Raw genomic sequence first — 17968 nt, 5'->3', positions numbered from 1 at the left:
TGCTCAAAAAGTCCCTCCCTCTTGTCACATGAAATACACCATTTTTCCATGCTTTGCACCAGCTTTTCTCAGACTTGTTTTTGCCTAATGAAGGAAGCTACAAGGATCAGATGACATGGCTCTTGCTTCTGCTTTTGGTTCCTTCAAGTTTTCTTTCGAACTTTCCCTGTAGAGACAATAAAAATACAGCTAATCTTCACGAACTGGAGTCTGCTAACAAGTTTAGAAGATTTTATTTTTCATACAAGTATTGAAGGGAGGTAAACCATGTTTTCTAGAAACTTTGATATACCTCTGTTAATACATCATGCATATTTCACACTGAACTAACAGAACCTGCAAGTGTGATACACAATAAATACCCTCTATGATTTTGACCCTGGTCTCTGGGAGCTCCTGTCATTTCTGGATCCCTAGGTCTTGCAGGTTTCTCCACGAATCACATCCAAAAGAAGGTCATCATTTAAGGCTCAAGAATGAAAGGAAAGTCTCATAGTCAGGCTTGGCCCAAGGTAAGGAGAGACCAGTCCAAGGTCTTTTCCTATGTGCACTTGTCCATCACATCACTGAGCTCTATTTAAGGGCCTGTCATTTCATTAAGACTCCCTACACCCCACCATTGTTCTAAAGATGAGAGTGAAGAGAACTCTTCCAAAGGTATCACAAATCTATACAAAAGTTATCTGGGAAGCTGATGAATTAGACGTTTGTTGTAATTAAGGACATTCACATGCTCCTGTCAACAGCTGAAGGTGGTGAAGAATAACCTAAAGGTTTCAAATGCGTTTAAAAAAACAAAACAGAAATCTTGTATTATGTTGGAATTCATTAATCATGAGCTGACAGCAGATTGCCTAGTAATCTGGCCATGCCTCAGAAGTGATGGCTGATGGAGTTCACATATCCTTCTTTGGATATGAGATGGTAAGATTCAAATTGGCCTGACCTGATTCCTAAACTTCCCTTTCTTGATTATGGTTAAATGTGTCAGGATGACCAGTTTTTCCTGTTTTCCCCAGGACTGCTCTGGTTTTAAAACTGAAAGTCTCATATTCTGAGAAGCCCTTCAGTCTCAAACAAACTGGGACAAGTTGGTCATCCCAGATTTGACTATTGGATAAAATAATAGTCTCAACCCTGGATACTCTGCAAAGAAATGTGGAAAAAATAGGTGATCAAATGCCAGCTAATGGCAGAAGTGAGATCTGCTAAGAAGCAGAATGAACAGGGCATGAATGAGAGCTCTGCTGGGTTAGTGCAATGGGAATATTACAGGGACTCCCTGCTTTAACCACATTCTCTCTTAAGTACTTTAAATTCATGTGATGTCTTTGCCATGGATTGGCAGGTACCAAAGCATAATGTTTAAAACCTCAGTCTTGGGACTAGAACAGTGTGGGTTTAAGTTTTGGCTCTACCATTTATAAGCTGTGTGAATGGGTTACTAACCTCTCTGACCATTAATTTCACTGTCTATATATAAGTGTACTAATAACAATAGCTAACTTGTAGGATTTAGGGAAATACTGAACAAGTCATTACAAAGCACTTAAAACAGTGTTGAACTGAGTATATACTTAGTGTTAGCTACTATTATGATATCATCCCTATCCTGGTTTCTTCTTTGCACATATCACTTCATGTGGGTGTCTCATAGCACCTCTAGCTTAATGTATTTAAACCCTAACTCCCCATCCTTGTCCCTAGTTGCTCATCCTCCTGTGGTGGCTATCTCATGAAGGAAGAAAGTTACATGAGCTAGAAACATTGGACCGTTCATGACTCATTTTTTCCTTCACTCTCTACATCCAGGCAATGATACCTTATACTCTCTAAATATCTAACACTAGCTATTCATTGATTTATATATTCTTCATTTATTATAGGACATTTGTTGGTTACCACTTTTTGTGCTCTAGAATTTGGGAGCTCGGTAGTACTGTCAACCAAGCAGAAACTGGGGATCTGCTAACTCCTCCCTTCCCCTCATTCTCCAAGGCCAATCTTCCTACCTGTTTCACATTGCTTATATTCATCCCTTCCATTCTCTTTTTTTTATCAGTCTGGTTCATCTTCATAAAATTTTTTATGTGAACTATGGTAATAATTTCATAAATGAGCTCTATGCTTCCAGTCTTGACCCCCCCTGCCTCCAGTCTGCTCAGTACTACTATCAGAATGATTGTTGTACAAAACTGTTCTAAAGGTCCCCCAATGGCTATATATAACTTTCAGGATAATTTTCAAACTTCTTAGCTTACTCTACAAAGCATCTTTATGATCTCTTTTTTCCCCTGCTAGAATCATCTCCTGACATTCACCCATATGTTCCTGTCATATGGAACTACTTGTAATTTCCTGAACATGTCACAGTGTTTCAGGCCTTTATGACCTCATATGTATGGTTTCTTCTGTTTGAAATGCCCTTTCCTCCGTATTCATCTAGCTATTGGCTCCTCATCCTTTAAAATTTAGTTCAATAGTCACTATCTTTGCAAAGCCTCCTCAAGCTCCCAATCTGGCTTAGCAGTTTCCATGACACCTCTTTTCTCTATGGTACCATATTGAAGAGGCAGGATGCTTAATGGTTAAAAGCCTCACCTTAGGATCAGTCTCCCTGGATTTGAATTTTGGCTCTTATACTTACCAGCAATGTGGCTTTGGGAAGGTTACTTAGCCCTCAGTATCCTTGTCTATAAATTGGGAAAATAATAATAATAATAATAGAATCTAACTCAAGGGGTTTTGGTGAGGATTAAATGAACTAATAAATGTGGAATGCTTAGAATTGTGTCTGGTACATGGTAAATACTTTGTGTTGCTTATTAATATCATTATCACCATACTGGTTTATTAAATAATCCCACTAGGCCATAAGCTTCCTGAGAGCAAGGACCTTGCATGACTTGACAGTGTAGTACTCAGGCTTACTCTGTTGCCTGAAACACAACTGCTCAATAAATGCTTGCGAATGAATAAGTAAATAATAGAAATAAGTGAAATAAAGAAATAAGAAATGGAGAACTGAAATGTCTCCCCTCACCAGAAAGAATTAACATCTAAACCCACCAAGCTCCATTTGGTTTCATATACCTGGAAGAGGCAGGGGCTAATGGCTTTCAGCTGGCACCTTCTTTTTGTATACACAGTATCTATTATGCTATTGGGGGAAATTATGCAGGCCCACCTCTGTTTGTAAATACCAGGAATTTTTGTCTTTATCATTGCTATAAGCCTTGAGAAAATAATCAAAGAATGACACTATCCCCATTCCAAAAAGGGAAAAACTAAGTTGGAAGTCTTCTTAATCATAAAGCTAGCTGTGTTCCATTCGGCTCATTCTAGACACTTGGAGAGATGATTTCGAGAATTTGCCAGATTCCAGATTAATCAGAAAGTGCATGAACTGGGATGACTGACAACACAGTAAGAACATCTCAGCTTCACAGAAATGGAGACAGGCTGACCTAGATTTGAGACTGTGCAGTTAACCGAGAAGAGCCTTCTTGATGACACTTTTAATGGGGAGTGAGGAAGAATCTTCTATTTGATTGGCAACTCTTCTATAGTTAAGACTTAGTCCAAACTCAGAGCAAGACCATTTTTTTTAAATGCCATCAAATGTTATAAGCTTTATTGTGAATTACCTTATTTCTAGCCATTTCTGTTTGTCATCATTACTACTCTGTGGGATTTGATCTTGCCTTTCTTCAACCAGATAACTAGGCAAGTCGGGCTTAATGCTACTTCTCCCACCTCTTGTCTGAACATACAATCAAGGCGTCCCAGATCACTGACTGGAGCAGTGAGATAGCTGTTCAAACTCTGATATTCAGAGATAGCGAGGTGGTGGGAAGCACTGGCCCAGTACTCTATGTTGAAGAGGTGGGAGTATTTATGATTTTATGACCAGTATTTACCAATTTATGACCAATTTTGCTGGACCACCACAAAGGACCTCTTTTTAAAGAATGATTTCCTAACTCTGTGAGTGAGCTATACAGGCAGAAACAAAATTTTCAGAAGATAAGCATTACTTTATTTGGTCAGTGTTATTTTTCCTTCTTTAGACCTGCTTCTCATGAACTTGCTCCAACTGCAACACCACTCTATTGGGTTGTTGTGAATGGCGGCAAAAAACTACCGAGCTGATTTGGTTGGTTCAGTCTACTGGCCAGTCTGTTTAACAGGAGATGGCAAACACAATTCTGTGAAAACTGCTTTGAAAGGGTTGCAGATAGAACTGCTAGAGAATGGCACCACTCCAGCCCATCCTCTTGACCCACATACAAACACCATCACATCAGCTTCCAGAAGAGCCTTGCCTGAAGTAGAAGTAGGGCAACTTCATTACAAAACTGTAAAACTGGGGAAGCATGTCTTCAGGAAAAGCAGTGAAAGAACATGTATTTTGGAGTCAGGACACTGTGTGCCACTTTATTGTTATTGTTATTAGTAGTGGTATTAGAATGCACAGAGTGTTTACTAGGTACCCACATCTATGTTGAGTCCTTTATGTAGTTTACATTTCACTTTTTCATGACCCAGGAGAAAGGTACTATTATAACCCCTATATTATAGATGGGGAAACTGAGGCACAGACAGGTTATCCTAACTACCCAGAATCACACAGCCACAATCAATAGCAGATCTTGCATTCAAACTTTGGTATGTCTAATTCTAATTTCTAAATGAACAGTTTTCCTCTTCGGCTTCCCTAACAAACATGTGACTGTGGCCAAGTAATCGAACTCCAAGTTTCCCAGCCAGTGTGCCACAGATAGGCTACAAATGTACCAACACATTAAATCCTCAGCTCTTGGGTGGCCAGTAAGGCCTGGGGGTGACCAGTTACTTCGAGCTACTAGAAATGTTGTCATTTTAGCCTAATAAGCAAATATATTTTATTATATTCTATGTGTACAATGACATGAAAAGTTTAGGCAGTGCTAATTAACTAAATTGATCTCCAGTCTGTCCCTATATGTATATAATATATATATGTGTGTATATATATATGTATATAATGTATACATGTGTATATATGTATATATACATATGTATATACATATATAATGTATATATATGTGTGTGTATATATATTTATGTAATATATAAATATATTACATAAATATATATTTATTTAAATATAGATTTATTACAAGGAATTGGCTCATGCAATTACAGAGCCTGACAAGTCCTAAGATCAGCAGTTAGCAAGCTGGAGAGAACTGATGGTATAAGTTTCAGTCCAGTTGCTGGCAGGCTTGACCCAGGAAGAGCTGATGTTTCAGTTTGAGTACAAGGCATGAAACAAAACAAAATGAAACAAAAAACAATGTCCCAGCTTAAAGTACTCAGACAGGAGGAAATTCTCTTTCACTCAGGGGAAAGTCTTGTTTTATTTGGGCCTTCAACTGATGAGATGAATTCCACCCACATGAAAGAGGACAATTTGTTTTTTGTTCAGTTGGTAATCTCATCCAGAAATACCTTTGGAGACCTACACAGAATAAATGTTTGACCATATTAAAATATGTTTGACCAAATGTCTGGGTACTCCATGGCCTAGTCAAGTTGACACATAAAATTAACCACCATAATAACCTGGCATGATATCTGACGTGTGGCAAGGATGTAATAAGAAATCCCTCCCTTCAGGGAGTAATGGGTTGATCAGAAAAGGGAATATATGCTCACATATAATAATATCTCTGCTAGGAGGTTTGTACTCATCCAAGGGAACAAGACCTTCTAATTCAGGAAAACTGCACGATTCCGAGAGTCTCTAAAAGATGACACAAAGGAGGTAAACCCAGGCAAACCCCTTCGGTTGGGAAGACTTTCAGTGCCTCTTAAACTGAATAAGACCTGGCGGATGGCACTTGTGAGGGGACAGGGGTCTGCTTATTCCTCCTATAAATTGAGCTGGTCCCTGGGCATAGTCGGGAAGAAAAATTGGCTTTATATGTTCCAACTTTGAAAGTCAGCAGACATTAATGAGGTGTCCATGTCAGGTCCCCTCTCCCAGCTATCTCATAATATTGAAGTCAATGTCATAAAGGACAAAAAAATATGTAGCCACCTGTAGCTTCTGCTCTGTTACAGAAAGTTTCCATGCATCTTGCTAATGACGCCAACCAAAGAAATATATAACAAATGGGGAGTTTTTTTTGAATCTTTTGTATTTGTCATCTGCAAAGCAGTATGCAAATATGATAATAACAAAAAATTAGAAATAATATATTAAAGTATTTATAACATTTTAAGGGGAGATTATCAGGATAATGAGTTAAATTATGGTTGCCAGTGTGAGCTGAATTAATACTACAATTATTAAACATTATTTCTAGTAATGTAAGTCATCATTCCTAATATTAAACATTATTTTCAATATCATAAATTATATTACAGATAAGAATTATCACGGCTAAAGTCATACATAAAATTGTATTTACTACCTCTATTATAAACAATAACTAATACTTAGTGCTTACTAGGTGTTAGGTACTTGTATTCTAAATGCTTGACATAATATCTATCATCAAATTCCCACAATAACCGTATGCAGTAGACCCAGATATTACCTCTGTTTTGCTGATACGGAAACCAAAGCACAGAGACGTTGAAATGACTCTGCCAAGGAAACACAGGAAGGGAGTTGCAGGACTGGTAAAAGGACTTAGTTCCAAGACCTAAATCCTTAATCCCACACTATACCACCTATAAGGATTTTTTTTCTAGACTTTTCTACTATCTCATTCTGTTTGAGAATTTGTTGGAATTAGGCAAAGAATAGTGCCAAAGAATAGGTCTGAGAAGACTTGGCATTTGTGAGGGTTTGGATGAAGGCCAGGTCCTTTGATTTTTTATTTTTGTTTGTTTGTTTTTTTGGAATGGGGTTTGGAGAAGTCCAGACACTGGCCAGAGGTCACACACTAAGCATGTGCCTGTGGCCTGGGCCTACATCCCCTGTTTAGTAAAGAACTGCAGGGGTGATGTTAAGCTCATATTCTGGGGGAGGGGATTATTGAGCCAGCAGGACTGAGATAAAAGAGACAGTAGGACTTAATGAACTATTGGGACTTCATCAGGATAAATAACTGTTGCACAACAAAGGGAACAATCAGCAAAACTAAAGGCAACCTGTAGAATGGGAGAAGATATTTGCAAATGGCATAAGGGCTGGTATCCAAAATCTATAAAGAGCTTATCAAGCTCAACACCCAAAAATCAAGAAGTCCAGTAGAGCAATAGGCAGAAGACATGAAGAGACATTTCCCCAAAGAAGGCATACAAATGGCTAACAGACACATGAAAAAATGTTCAACATCACACAGCATCAGGGAAATCCAAATCAAAACCATGAGATACTACCTCACACCTCTCAGAATGGCTAAAATAAACAAGTCAGGAAACGATGGATGTTGGCAAGGATGTGGAGAAAGGGGATCCCTCTTACACTGTTGGTGGGAATGCAAACTGATGCAGTCACTCTGGAAAACAGTATGGAGGTTCCTCAAAAAGTTTAAAACAGAACTAGCCTATGACCCGGCAATTGCGCTACTAGGTATTTATCCAAAGGATACAAAAATAGTGGTTTGAAGCAGCACATGCACCCCAATGTTTATAGCAGCAATGTCCACAGTAACTAAAATATGGAAAGAGCCCAGATGTCCACTGAGAGATGAATGGATAAAGAAGAGAGAGTGTGTGTGTATGTGTATGTGTGTGTGTAGATATACAATCAAATATTAGTTAGCCATCCAAAAGGATAAAATCTTGTCATTTGCAAGGACATGGGTGGAGCTAGATGGTATCATGCTAAGTGAAGTAAGTCAGTCAGAGGAAGACAAACACCATATGATTTCATTCATATATGGAATTTAAGAAAATGGATAAACCCAGGGAAGGGAAGAAAAAATAAAATAAGATAAAAATAGGGAGGCAAATCATAAAAAACACTGAACCCTAGGAAACGAACTGAGGGTTGCTGGAGGGGAGGCAGGTGGGGAGGATGGGGTAAATGGGTGATGGGCAATTGATGTAATGAGCACTAGGTATATATCAACTGATAAATCACTAAATTCTAACCCTGAAATGAATAATACACTATATATTAACTAACAAGAATTTTAAAAAATTTTAAATAGACAGGAGGATTTAAAAGAAGAAAGCTTAGGTTTCAGAGGGGTCTAAGACTTTCTCTCAGGTTCCACCTCTACTGAAGAAAGGATGTTTAAATCTCCTGGGAATTCACCCTCTTGACCTCAGAGTTCAAACAGAATGGCCCCATCTGACCATGGGAGATGTGGTATCTCTAGAGACAGACCATACTCACAGCAGGTATCCCCAGACTCTCCCTACAGCTGTGACAGGAACCTCTGGGGTCCATGGTGGGAAAGGTTTCCTATGCGGAGGCCCTCTGGAATCACCCACATCTGATATGCAGTATGAGATCTGTGAAGATGAATGCAGCAGACACACGTCACTATACAGGGATAGAAGGAACAGGAATGTGAAAGTCAGGAAGAAGGTGAGGCTCATGCTAGGGCTTTGCTGCCCCATCCTCCCTTTGTCCTCACCCCCTATAACCCTGCAACACAGAGGATAAAGCCAGCTTTGTATTGTGAAGGGTAGTCTTTTTTCACTGCCTTAGGTTTTGAGAGGTCTGTCAAAGAAGGTGATGGAAGGTGATCTAGCCTCCATTATATGTTAGGGAACATATCAGCCCACATTGGTCCTGATATCCCCATTTGTTCCTGTTTAGGCTGAATGCCTCCTGTGTTCAGTGCTAACTAAGTCAAAACCTCTGTGTGTACCTATGTATGAATGTGAACAGACCAGACCCTGTTGACCACATTCCCTCTGATCTCTACCCCAACTCATCTGCTTATGTCTCCCTTGAACATACAAACTCCAAAAGGTGGAGGTTAACACTATGGAGAACAGGGAAGACCTCTCTAAGGCCACCACCACTGCAGGTGAGTCATGCTTCAGGAAATTTTTCTAGAGAATTGACGATGTGACAACATTCCAGATCTCTCTGGATACAGCTCCTTCTCTAGTTTAGATTTCATGCTCTGGATGGGGTGAAAACAGTGCAGTCTGGAAAAGTAATAGCACCAAAAGTGTGGGTAAGTGGATGAAAGAAAGAAGGAAGGAGGAGGAGTTGAGAGCAGGAGGAGGAAGATTTGTCAATGGTGGGAGGTGTTGTCAGACGGGATATTTTTGGTAAATTTTATTGAGAATAACTGTTTGGGGGGAGAATCTGTACTCCTACGTACCTTACTGGTTATGCCAAGAATGCAAGGCCCTATCTGTTCTTTACCTGGGCCATTTCTCAGGGTTGTGTTTGCAGCATGCAGCCTTTGAGGGATGAGGTAATGTCTCTCTCAGGACAAAGACTGGCCTTGTTTAGTGCTTGCTACAAATTGGTACCTTTTCCCAAGCTCAGTGTTTGGTCAAACCTGGACTACTCCGTGTTTTTCCTGTCAGATTGGAGAGAAAAGGAGAATCTATGCAATAAGTGTTCATGCTGCTTGCTGTCCTGAAAATAATACTATCCCTTGTTTCCAATCCAGAGGTCTTATTCTTCTATCAGCATCCATGAGACAGGATAACTTATTAGCTTGTAAGTAGGGTAAAATAAAAATATCAGCTGTAGCAACAACATGTATAGAAAAGTGTGCATATTTCAGGGGCACCTGGGTGGTTCAGTGGGTTAAGCCTCTGCCTTCGGCCTAGGTCATGATCTCAGGGTCTTGGGATTGAGCCCCACATCGGGCTCTCTGCTCCGCAGGGAGCCTGCTTCCCTCTCTCACTCTCTGCCTGCCTCTCTGCCTACTTGTGATCTCTCTGTCAAATAAATAAATAAAAATCTTTTTTAAAAAGTGCGTATATTTCAAATGTATCTCTTAAGGTACTGTTGAAAGTTAACACATCTGTGATTAGGCAACCTGATCAGTAAACAGAATCTCAACAGTACTTCAGAACACCCAGGAGTTGATGGTCTTGGGAAGGTTGAGGATCTTAGCGAAGATGATCGTCTTCAGAAAAGGAGCAAGTCAATGGGGGTCCGTAGTCAGGTGTGAAGCTGACAGCTGGGATCCATTAGAATCTTGTCATATTTCCCAGGCCTCATGGGTAAGCAGCTGAAGCATGTGGCATTGTTTAGATGATGGGGTGGTTCATGGGAACATCCATCCACAGGCACCATGCGTCACTTGCTTTGGAGCAGGAGGTCGGGCAAAAGAGTCAGGGCAGTACTAGAAGGTAAAGGGGCACTGTATTTCCCCTCACACTTCCTGCCCTTCTCCTCTATCCTAGAAAGAGACGAGGAAAAGAAAAGGGACTAGAAAAGAGGCAGATGGACTCAGGAAGCCTGGAAGTCAAAGGGAGCAGTCCCTGAGGCTGCAGAAACACCTGGGGAGGGTACATTCATAGAACTGTCACACCTTTTCCAGAAGAACCTACCTCAGCTAAGCTTGAACAGAAGTACGCCGGATGGCATTTTGGAGAATGGCACAGTCCCAACCCTCAAAGACACTGAAGAGGGTCAGCACAGTGCACCCCATTGACAAGGACACCCTATGGTCTGCCAACCATCAGCACCAGCACCAGGATGACCTGGGACAAAGAAAGAATCAGCTGTGTTTGGCAGTCCTGGGACGACAGTTGGGGGAAACTTGGTGGAAAAAAATGCATGTGGAGAAGGCCTCAGGTCAAAGAGTTTGTGCAGGGCAAAGGCAGGAAGGGCAAGAGGTTGGGGACATTACCTTACAGATGAAACCAGTCATCCTCCTGAATGAACAAGGTGAGGAACTAATGTGCAAGGCTTCCTTAGGGTCCTGATATTCTGTGAAATAAAAAGGAAAGGGGTGGAGATTAAGATATTATACTAGTTTTCCATTTGTAATATTAAATTGTCACAAATTCAGCAACTTTAAACAATACCTATTTATTAGCTCACCATTTGGTAGGTCAGAAGTCTGGTTGGGTACACCTGAGTTTTTTGCTTAAGGTCTCAGAAGGCCAAAGTCAAGTGTCAGCCTTGCTCGCCTCTTGGAAGCTCCAAAGGAAGAATCCTTCTGTGCTCATTCAGGGTGTTAGAAAGATCCAGCTTTTGTTGGCTGGAGGGTTGAAATGCCCACTGCCTCGCTGGCTGTTGGCCAAGAGCCAATCTCTGTGTCTTCAGGTTCTTGCTTTCCTTTTTAAGGGCCCCACTCCATCTCTCCATAAGTGTGTGTTTCTAACACTTCAACTTTCTCTGACTTCCCTTTCTTTTGCAGCTAGAGAAAGCTCTCTGCATTCCAGTACTCATGTGCTTGGGTTAGACCCTATTGAATAATCTCCCTATTTTATGGTCAACTGTGCCATATAATAACATCACAGAAGTGGTATTTCATCATATTCACAATATCTAAGGATGAGGACAAGGTATCTTTGGTGGGTCATTGTAGGATTTCTTTTTTTTTTTTTTAAGATTTTTAAAAATAGGGTGCCTGGGTGGCTCAGTGGGTTAAGCCACTGCCTTCGGCTCAGGTCATGATCTCAGGGTCCCGGGATCGAGTCCTGCATTGGGCTCTCTGCTCAGCAGGGAGTCTGCTTCCTCCTCTCTCTCTGCCTGCCTCTCTGCCTACTTGTGATCTCTCTCTGTCAAATAAATAAATAAAATCTTTAAAAAAAAAAGATTTTTAAAAATATTACTTGAGAGAGAGAGAGAATAAGGGAGGGGGAGCAGAGAATACCAGTGGGGAAAGGCAGAGGGAGAAGCAGGCTCCCTGTAAGCAGAAAGTCTGACGCAGGGCTTGATGTGGGGCTTGATCAGAGGACCCTGGGATCGTGACTTGAGCCGAAGGCAGACACTGAACCGACTAGCCACCCAGGCACCCCATCTCACTGTAGGATTTCTGTCTGCCTCAAGAGTGTTTAGGGGGTAGAGGAACTTACTATTTCACCAGGAACGTCAGACCCCAGAGAGCTACCCCATGCCTTCAGGCAAAGCAGGGTCTAGGAACTTATTTCAGTTCAGGAGATGGATGTAGGGAGAAGATGACAGGCATACCTGCGCAATTATTATCTCTTAACAATTTATGATCTAGTGAAGTTGATGGGTCCGAGAAACTGAGCTACAATAACTGGAGGTGAGCACGGAAGGAGGGAAAAATGTGTCAGGAGGACTCTTAGAATTGTGGGACTTAAGATTCCCCTATCCCTAAGTCTCCTAAAAAGAATGTGGAAAGATACCTCCCCCCTCCCGGCCTCCTTAAATGGAGGCATTACTTACCCCTCTGGAATTGCATGGTGAGACCTATAGAGCAGGGACATATTACTGTCCAGGCCCACCCATGTCTGAGTCACACTGAATTACTTAGAGGTATGGTGGGTTCACAACTGTAGGCTTGCTCAGGAGTGGTTTGGGACAGAGCCAGGAGCAAAGCAAAGAGCAGCTGGAAAATGGGGTGTGTGGCATTTAACTTTGCCTTGCAGGAGGGTAGAAGAAGTGTCAGGCTTCCATGGATTGGTGGGTTCCATAGTTTGATGGAGTCTGGGGATCCTTGTTCCAATGGCTCTAACTGTGGCAGTCTGGGCTGTATTATTCTCAAAGGTTTTGTAAAATGCCCAAACTCATCGGTAAATAGGTAATTATTAATAAGGAACTGTGGCCTGGCCCGTGTAGGCATGCTCAGGTAAACCGTCCCCTCTGTTTTACCCTCTAGAGATCTTTCATCCAGCCTTCTACTCATGTGCAGACTAGTGTTGGGGTTGGTGTACTTGGGGTTCTAACAGCATTTTAAACAGACTTCGACCTGATTCTACCTTTAAGTCTTACCTTCAACCTCCCACCACTCCTAGAAGGAACCCTTGCCTCCCATTCCTTGTTATGAGGGGCTGGCAAACCTCTATCCCACTAACAAATCTCCTTTGTTCCTTCTCTCAATGCCTCCTTCACCCAGACATCATCTTTCTTCCCTTAACCTTCTTCACTCCAGTCCCTCTAGTCTTCCAGGGTGTTATGGATTGAGATGGATCTTATCCAAGTGTGTATTGGACACATGCAGGCTGGAAGCCTTGCACCACTGTGTGATGTCAAATACTACTTGTGTAAACAGCTATGAACAACAGGCTGTTGACATGAGGTATCTTTCTTTGACCAGGGAATTCAGAGAAGGTGGAGAGGGTAGTGTCACAGGTGGTGAGAGAAAAAGCACTCATTACCTCAGCATCAAGAACTGTACCTTTCTTTGCAATTTTCCTTTCTAAAATTTGCTTTTTCTTTTTGTCTGGGCTACTAGGAAGCTAACTAAGCAGCTAATGAAAGATTAACCAACCTTTAAGAAGCATTTAGTGTGCACCAACTCTCTACCAGATGCTTTTGATCTGAGTTACTTCAAATGTGTCTCCTGACAACATCAGGAGAGATAGCTTTCTCTCCCCCGGCTCCTACTCTGGTCACCCCACCCCTGCCTAGATTCCAAACATCAGCACCTCTAATACCAGCCACTGCCTGTGCCTGGTGCCTATGACTATTTTATGATGAAAAATAAGGAAACCCTCATTCTTTTCTGATGTACCATAATAATAAGATAGTAACTTGGATAAAAATATTAGTTATACGTGATAATTATTCCCATGAATACCCAAGCAGTGGTTAAGAAAATGGAATCTGGAATCAAACTGGTTGTGGAATATCAGGCAAGACATTTAACCTCTCTGAATCTCAGTTTACTCAAATGTAAATTGGGGATATCTTTAATACCTATCTGCTCACATGGCTGTTGTGGAGATTGAGTCAATGCATGTAAAACACAGGTACTGTGTACCTGATACACAGTAAGGAGTTAAGAAACTTTCCTATTATTAAGATTATCATCATTAGTATGGTGTGCCAAGTTTTGACTCATTTAAATCTGATAAAAACATTGTGAGGTGTGAATTTCTCCCTAGTTTACAAGAAACCGTTATTCCTAGTAGCACTAATTACAACTATAGTACTAACATAAATGCAAATAACAATATCAGTGATGACTCATAATTATGTCCATTTTACAGATGCATGCCAAGATTCCCAGGAGTGACTTATATTCTCAGGAGTGACTATAATAATTAGATTATAATATCAATGTAATGTAAATTATCAGTATTCCAAATTGATCTTCATTTCAGAGGCGGTATCAGATAACATCATTATTCTTGTATTGATATCCATTATTAAGGTAGATGTTAAAATAACATTAGCAATAATAATAAGAACATTAATCATGCGATATCATTATGCCATTTCCAAGAGGGGAAGATTGTTATACCAGCATTACCAGGAATGGTAGTTTCAGTAGTTTTTTTAAAAAAAAATATAATAATGCAATTAACTGCATTAATCCTTTACCTCAGTTAGCCTGATTCTGATGAGATGAAAAGGTTAACATCGGGGTTTCTTAGTAGTATAGAATTAATTTAGTATTAATTTTTTCAAATTTAGTATTAATTATTTTTATTAGTAAATTATTAAACTGTGCTATACTTTAACATTTATAATAAATAATACAATTATGGTATACATAACAGTTAATACAATTGTGGCATTCATTATGATAATGATTAATGACATAATAACTTAATTATGACCTTAATTATAATAATGGATACTATAAAGGTGAATAATTAATATAGTTAATAATAATGTAAGCACAAATAATAATGGATGGACAGTCATTATCCCCAGTGAATAAATGGTAAAGCATAGCATGGGTCTTCCTGGAGGTGCTTCCAATGTAACTAATATTATAACATTGTAATATTAATTTAAATACGGACAATATTAATTATGCCTCTTTTATCACGGAGACAGTCAGTACCCGGGCACAGTGATATATATTTAGTTCTTTAAAGTTAACCTAATTGCGCAAAGTAATATTACGGAATGTCCTATAACCATACCCAATTCTGAGAGAGGAGAAGGCGAGGCCAGCATCCGGGGTGGTGAAACTATGATTATGGCGCTAACACTACGCAGATGCAGGAAGTGCTTTACCCAGGAAGTGCTCTGAGTCAGGCCATTTCCCTGACAGAGAGGGCTGGGGCCAGCTCTGCAGTGGATGGCGCCCCCTTGAGCAAGGTCTTGGGCTGTTTGGTGCTACAGGTACTTAAGCCGCGCCGCATCCCCCTCCTTCCTACCCCCTCTCCAGCCCAGTCCCAGGCTTCCTGGCTGGCCTGCGGCCCCAGAGCCCACTGCACTTCTCTCCACGCTCTTCCCAGAACACGCTACCTTCTAGCAGTCGCTGAGGAGAGGCGCTTCACTGCGCCTGTGTTGTGAACATTTCTTCCTCGAGGCCACGTGAACCGAACCGCACTCAGGTGCTCCAGGGCTGCGGTTGCCCCCAGTCCTGAAGAGGAGTCGGGATGGGGAGGAGACCGGGCGGAGCTGCCGCTGGGGGAGCGGAGGGGAGAAGCTGCTTCTCCTTTCCTTTATCGCCCTTCCTTGACACCGATCGGAATGAGGCTGGCGTTCACGGTGCGGACCCTGCACACGTTGCGAGCGGATGGGAATCAGATGCGCTTTGGGTATGGGGAAAGGAAGGGAAGTGTTCAGGTCTGGGAGATGGTTCTGGAGATGATGTGAATGGGCGGAGGTTATCAAGCAACTCATCCCTTTGGCCAGTCCAGGAACCAGTATTTGCCCCACCCCCAACTTATTTGAACCGGTAAGTGGAGGATGTTGGTAGCCAGGGAGCTAAGTGTGTATCTGAGGGAACGGTGTACTAGGCATAGGGCACAGCCATTGCAAAGGCCTGGAAGCTAGAAGCAGCAGCTCTGCTGGTTTTATAAATTATCAGAAGGGCCCTAGCACAGACCAATTTGTGTTGACAAATAATAAAAATATTTACCAGCTAACATGGAAGTCTCAACTCTATTTAGCTCTACTCTTCCTTTTTAGGATAGTTACAATTTTGTCTGATAAATGTTTATTTAAATATGTGATATTTTATATAAAGTATATATTAGGATGAATCATTCAGTTTTCAATATTTAACTTTTTTGGTTTATAAAAACAGCAATTTCTTATGATTCAAACAATTATCGTCAATATACATTTAGTTATAACAATTAATTTTATTCTATAAGTTACATTATGATTACATAAATATAAGGAAAATATGTTATGTAAATATGTGTAAATTTATAAACTACAAGTATTATATGCAGTTTGTACATTTATATGTCATTTATAAAATATAAATATATGCAATCTTTAATAGTATTGTAGCATTATACCTATATACATATGCACCTATTACTCTATCACATATAATTAATATGAAAATATATATCATGTCAGAATATTTCATAATGACCCTTCACAGTCCTGAAATGAAATTTATCAGTAATATGACTTATCTCTGCTCCAAATCTGAAAAAAAAAATTTAATGACCTAACTAAAAAAAGATACTTTCTGTTGAAATAATGTGCATTGTTATATGTAAACACTTGGGAAATATGGTAGAATAATTAGTAAACTAGATATATAATTAATAGGAATAGTAGCAGTAGTCAAAGTAGTAATAGAAAATACTTGTTGAGTATTGTCTGTGTGCCAGGTACTGTTCTAAGCACTTGAAGTAAGCACTTGAAGTGCACTGATGTATTTAATCCTTATAGCCCCCGACAGTCAGAGGCAGCAGAGGGTTTCCATTATTTAGTTAGCTCAGCATGAGGAGGGGTTTGTGGTAGCCCGATGATGTGCTAAGCTTACAAATGGAGGAGGAAATAAGTTAGCTAAAGAAGATGAGTAAGTCCTAATCGGCACTTAACTTTGGAGTCTGTGTACCCTAGTTGACACAGAATTTGATTTGCAGTAGGGGCAGCCAAGTGTAGAATTGAAGATGTGGGCTCTGCTTGTAACTTTTAGGACCTCGCTATTTGATGAGCAGCAATTGTGTCTCTGCCCATGGCAGAGCTCTCTTTATGACAGAGCATCTATCTTCCACAACTTCGACAGTATCAGAGGTCTCATCCTGAAATTTGTGTCGCAGTGCATGGCATGGAAACAACTACCTTTGGGCGGAAAATGCTTGTAGACTCTGAGGGTTGCCAGCACTAAGGCTCCGTGTGTAGACAGGGTATGTGCACACCTCTATGCATACTCTGTGAAACCTCAGCTGACTGGAACCCACATCACAAGAGCCCTCAGTTCACTGGCTTTTATTCCCATCTATACTCCCCATTGTAAAGCAAACTTTTAGTCACCACAGTAATTTTTCTTCAGGGTACCTATTAATGTGTGCAAGAATCTAAATGTTGGAGGGAATAGTGTTTCTATCCAGACAGGGGTTTGAGGTAAGGATGGGACTGTGTATGGTGGTTAAAGGGGACATTAGCTATATCTGCAATGCTTTAATTCTTTAATGACAAAGCTACTGAAAGCAAATTGGAAAAAAAGTTAACATTATTAAATTTGGATTGTAAAATCATAGGATTTGTAATATTATTATTTTTTGGTTCTCTGTAATTTTGAAATTAAGAAAAAAAAAGATAAAGAAGGTTGCCAGGGGAGATTTTCCAATTTAGCACATATGCAGATTGTCTTCTTGACCGAAGTCTTCATCAACCATCAGATAGTCTGTTTTATTGGTGCTGGGTTAAGCTTGTCTAGTGTAATGCCTACATTTCTTCTCAGAGTAGAAACTGACTTTCTTAGATGTCATGTATCTTTTTAAAGAGGCAGAGGTGGAATGAGAGCCCAGGGTTTCTGATCTCTACCTAACTCTACTCTTTTCATGCTGTTATGGCCTTTTGTTACACTGTCTTGGCATTGGGGTCTAGAGTGATGACACGGAGGGTCTGACAAATCCTCAGTCAATCCAGAAAAATTTTAGTCTCATCATGATTCTTTACTTACTAAATTAGAAAAGTGGATTTGGATGTTTTAGAGAGGACTTTCAATGATCTAAAGGTTAACCTCCAGCT

The 17968-nt window shown here is 40.4% G+C and overlaps 1 protein-coding gene across 2 annotated transcripts in view; it reads left to right on the top strand.

Annotated features, from left to right (window-relative positions):
- IL1RAPL2 (interleukin 1 receptor accessory protein like 2) overlaps nt 1-17968 on the top strand; it is a 1343934-nt gene that overhangs the window by 645818 nt on the left and 680148 nt on the right. The window contains exon 1 of one of the 2 annotated variants that reach the window (XM_044234599.1): nt 15333-15357. The exons of the other annotated variant lie outside the window; for it this stretch is intronic. The gene's annotated coding sequence lies outside the window, so the exon portion shown is untranslated. Of the gene's footprint in view, nt 1-15332; nt 15358-17968 lie in introns of those variants that run through there. 2 annotated transcript variants of the gene reach the window in all.

This window comes from Neovison vison, chromosome X (assembly GCF_020171115.1).
Source record: "Neovison vison isolate M4711 chromosome X, ASM_NN_V1, whole genome shotgun sequence".
Classification (NCBI taxonomy): domain Eukaryota; kingdom Metazoa; phylum Chordata; class Mammalia; order Carnivora; family Mustelidae; genus Neogale; species Neogale vison.
This window is presented reverse-complemented; position numbering and strand designations above follow the sequence as displayed.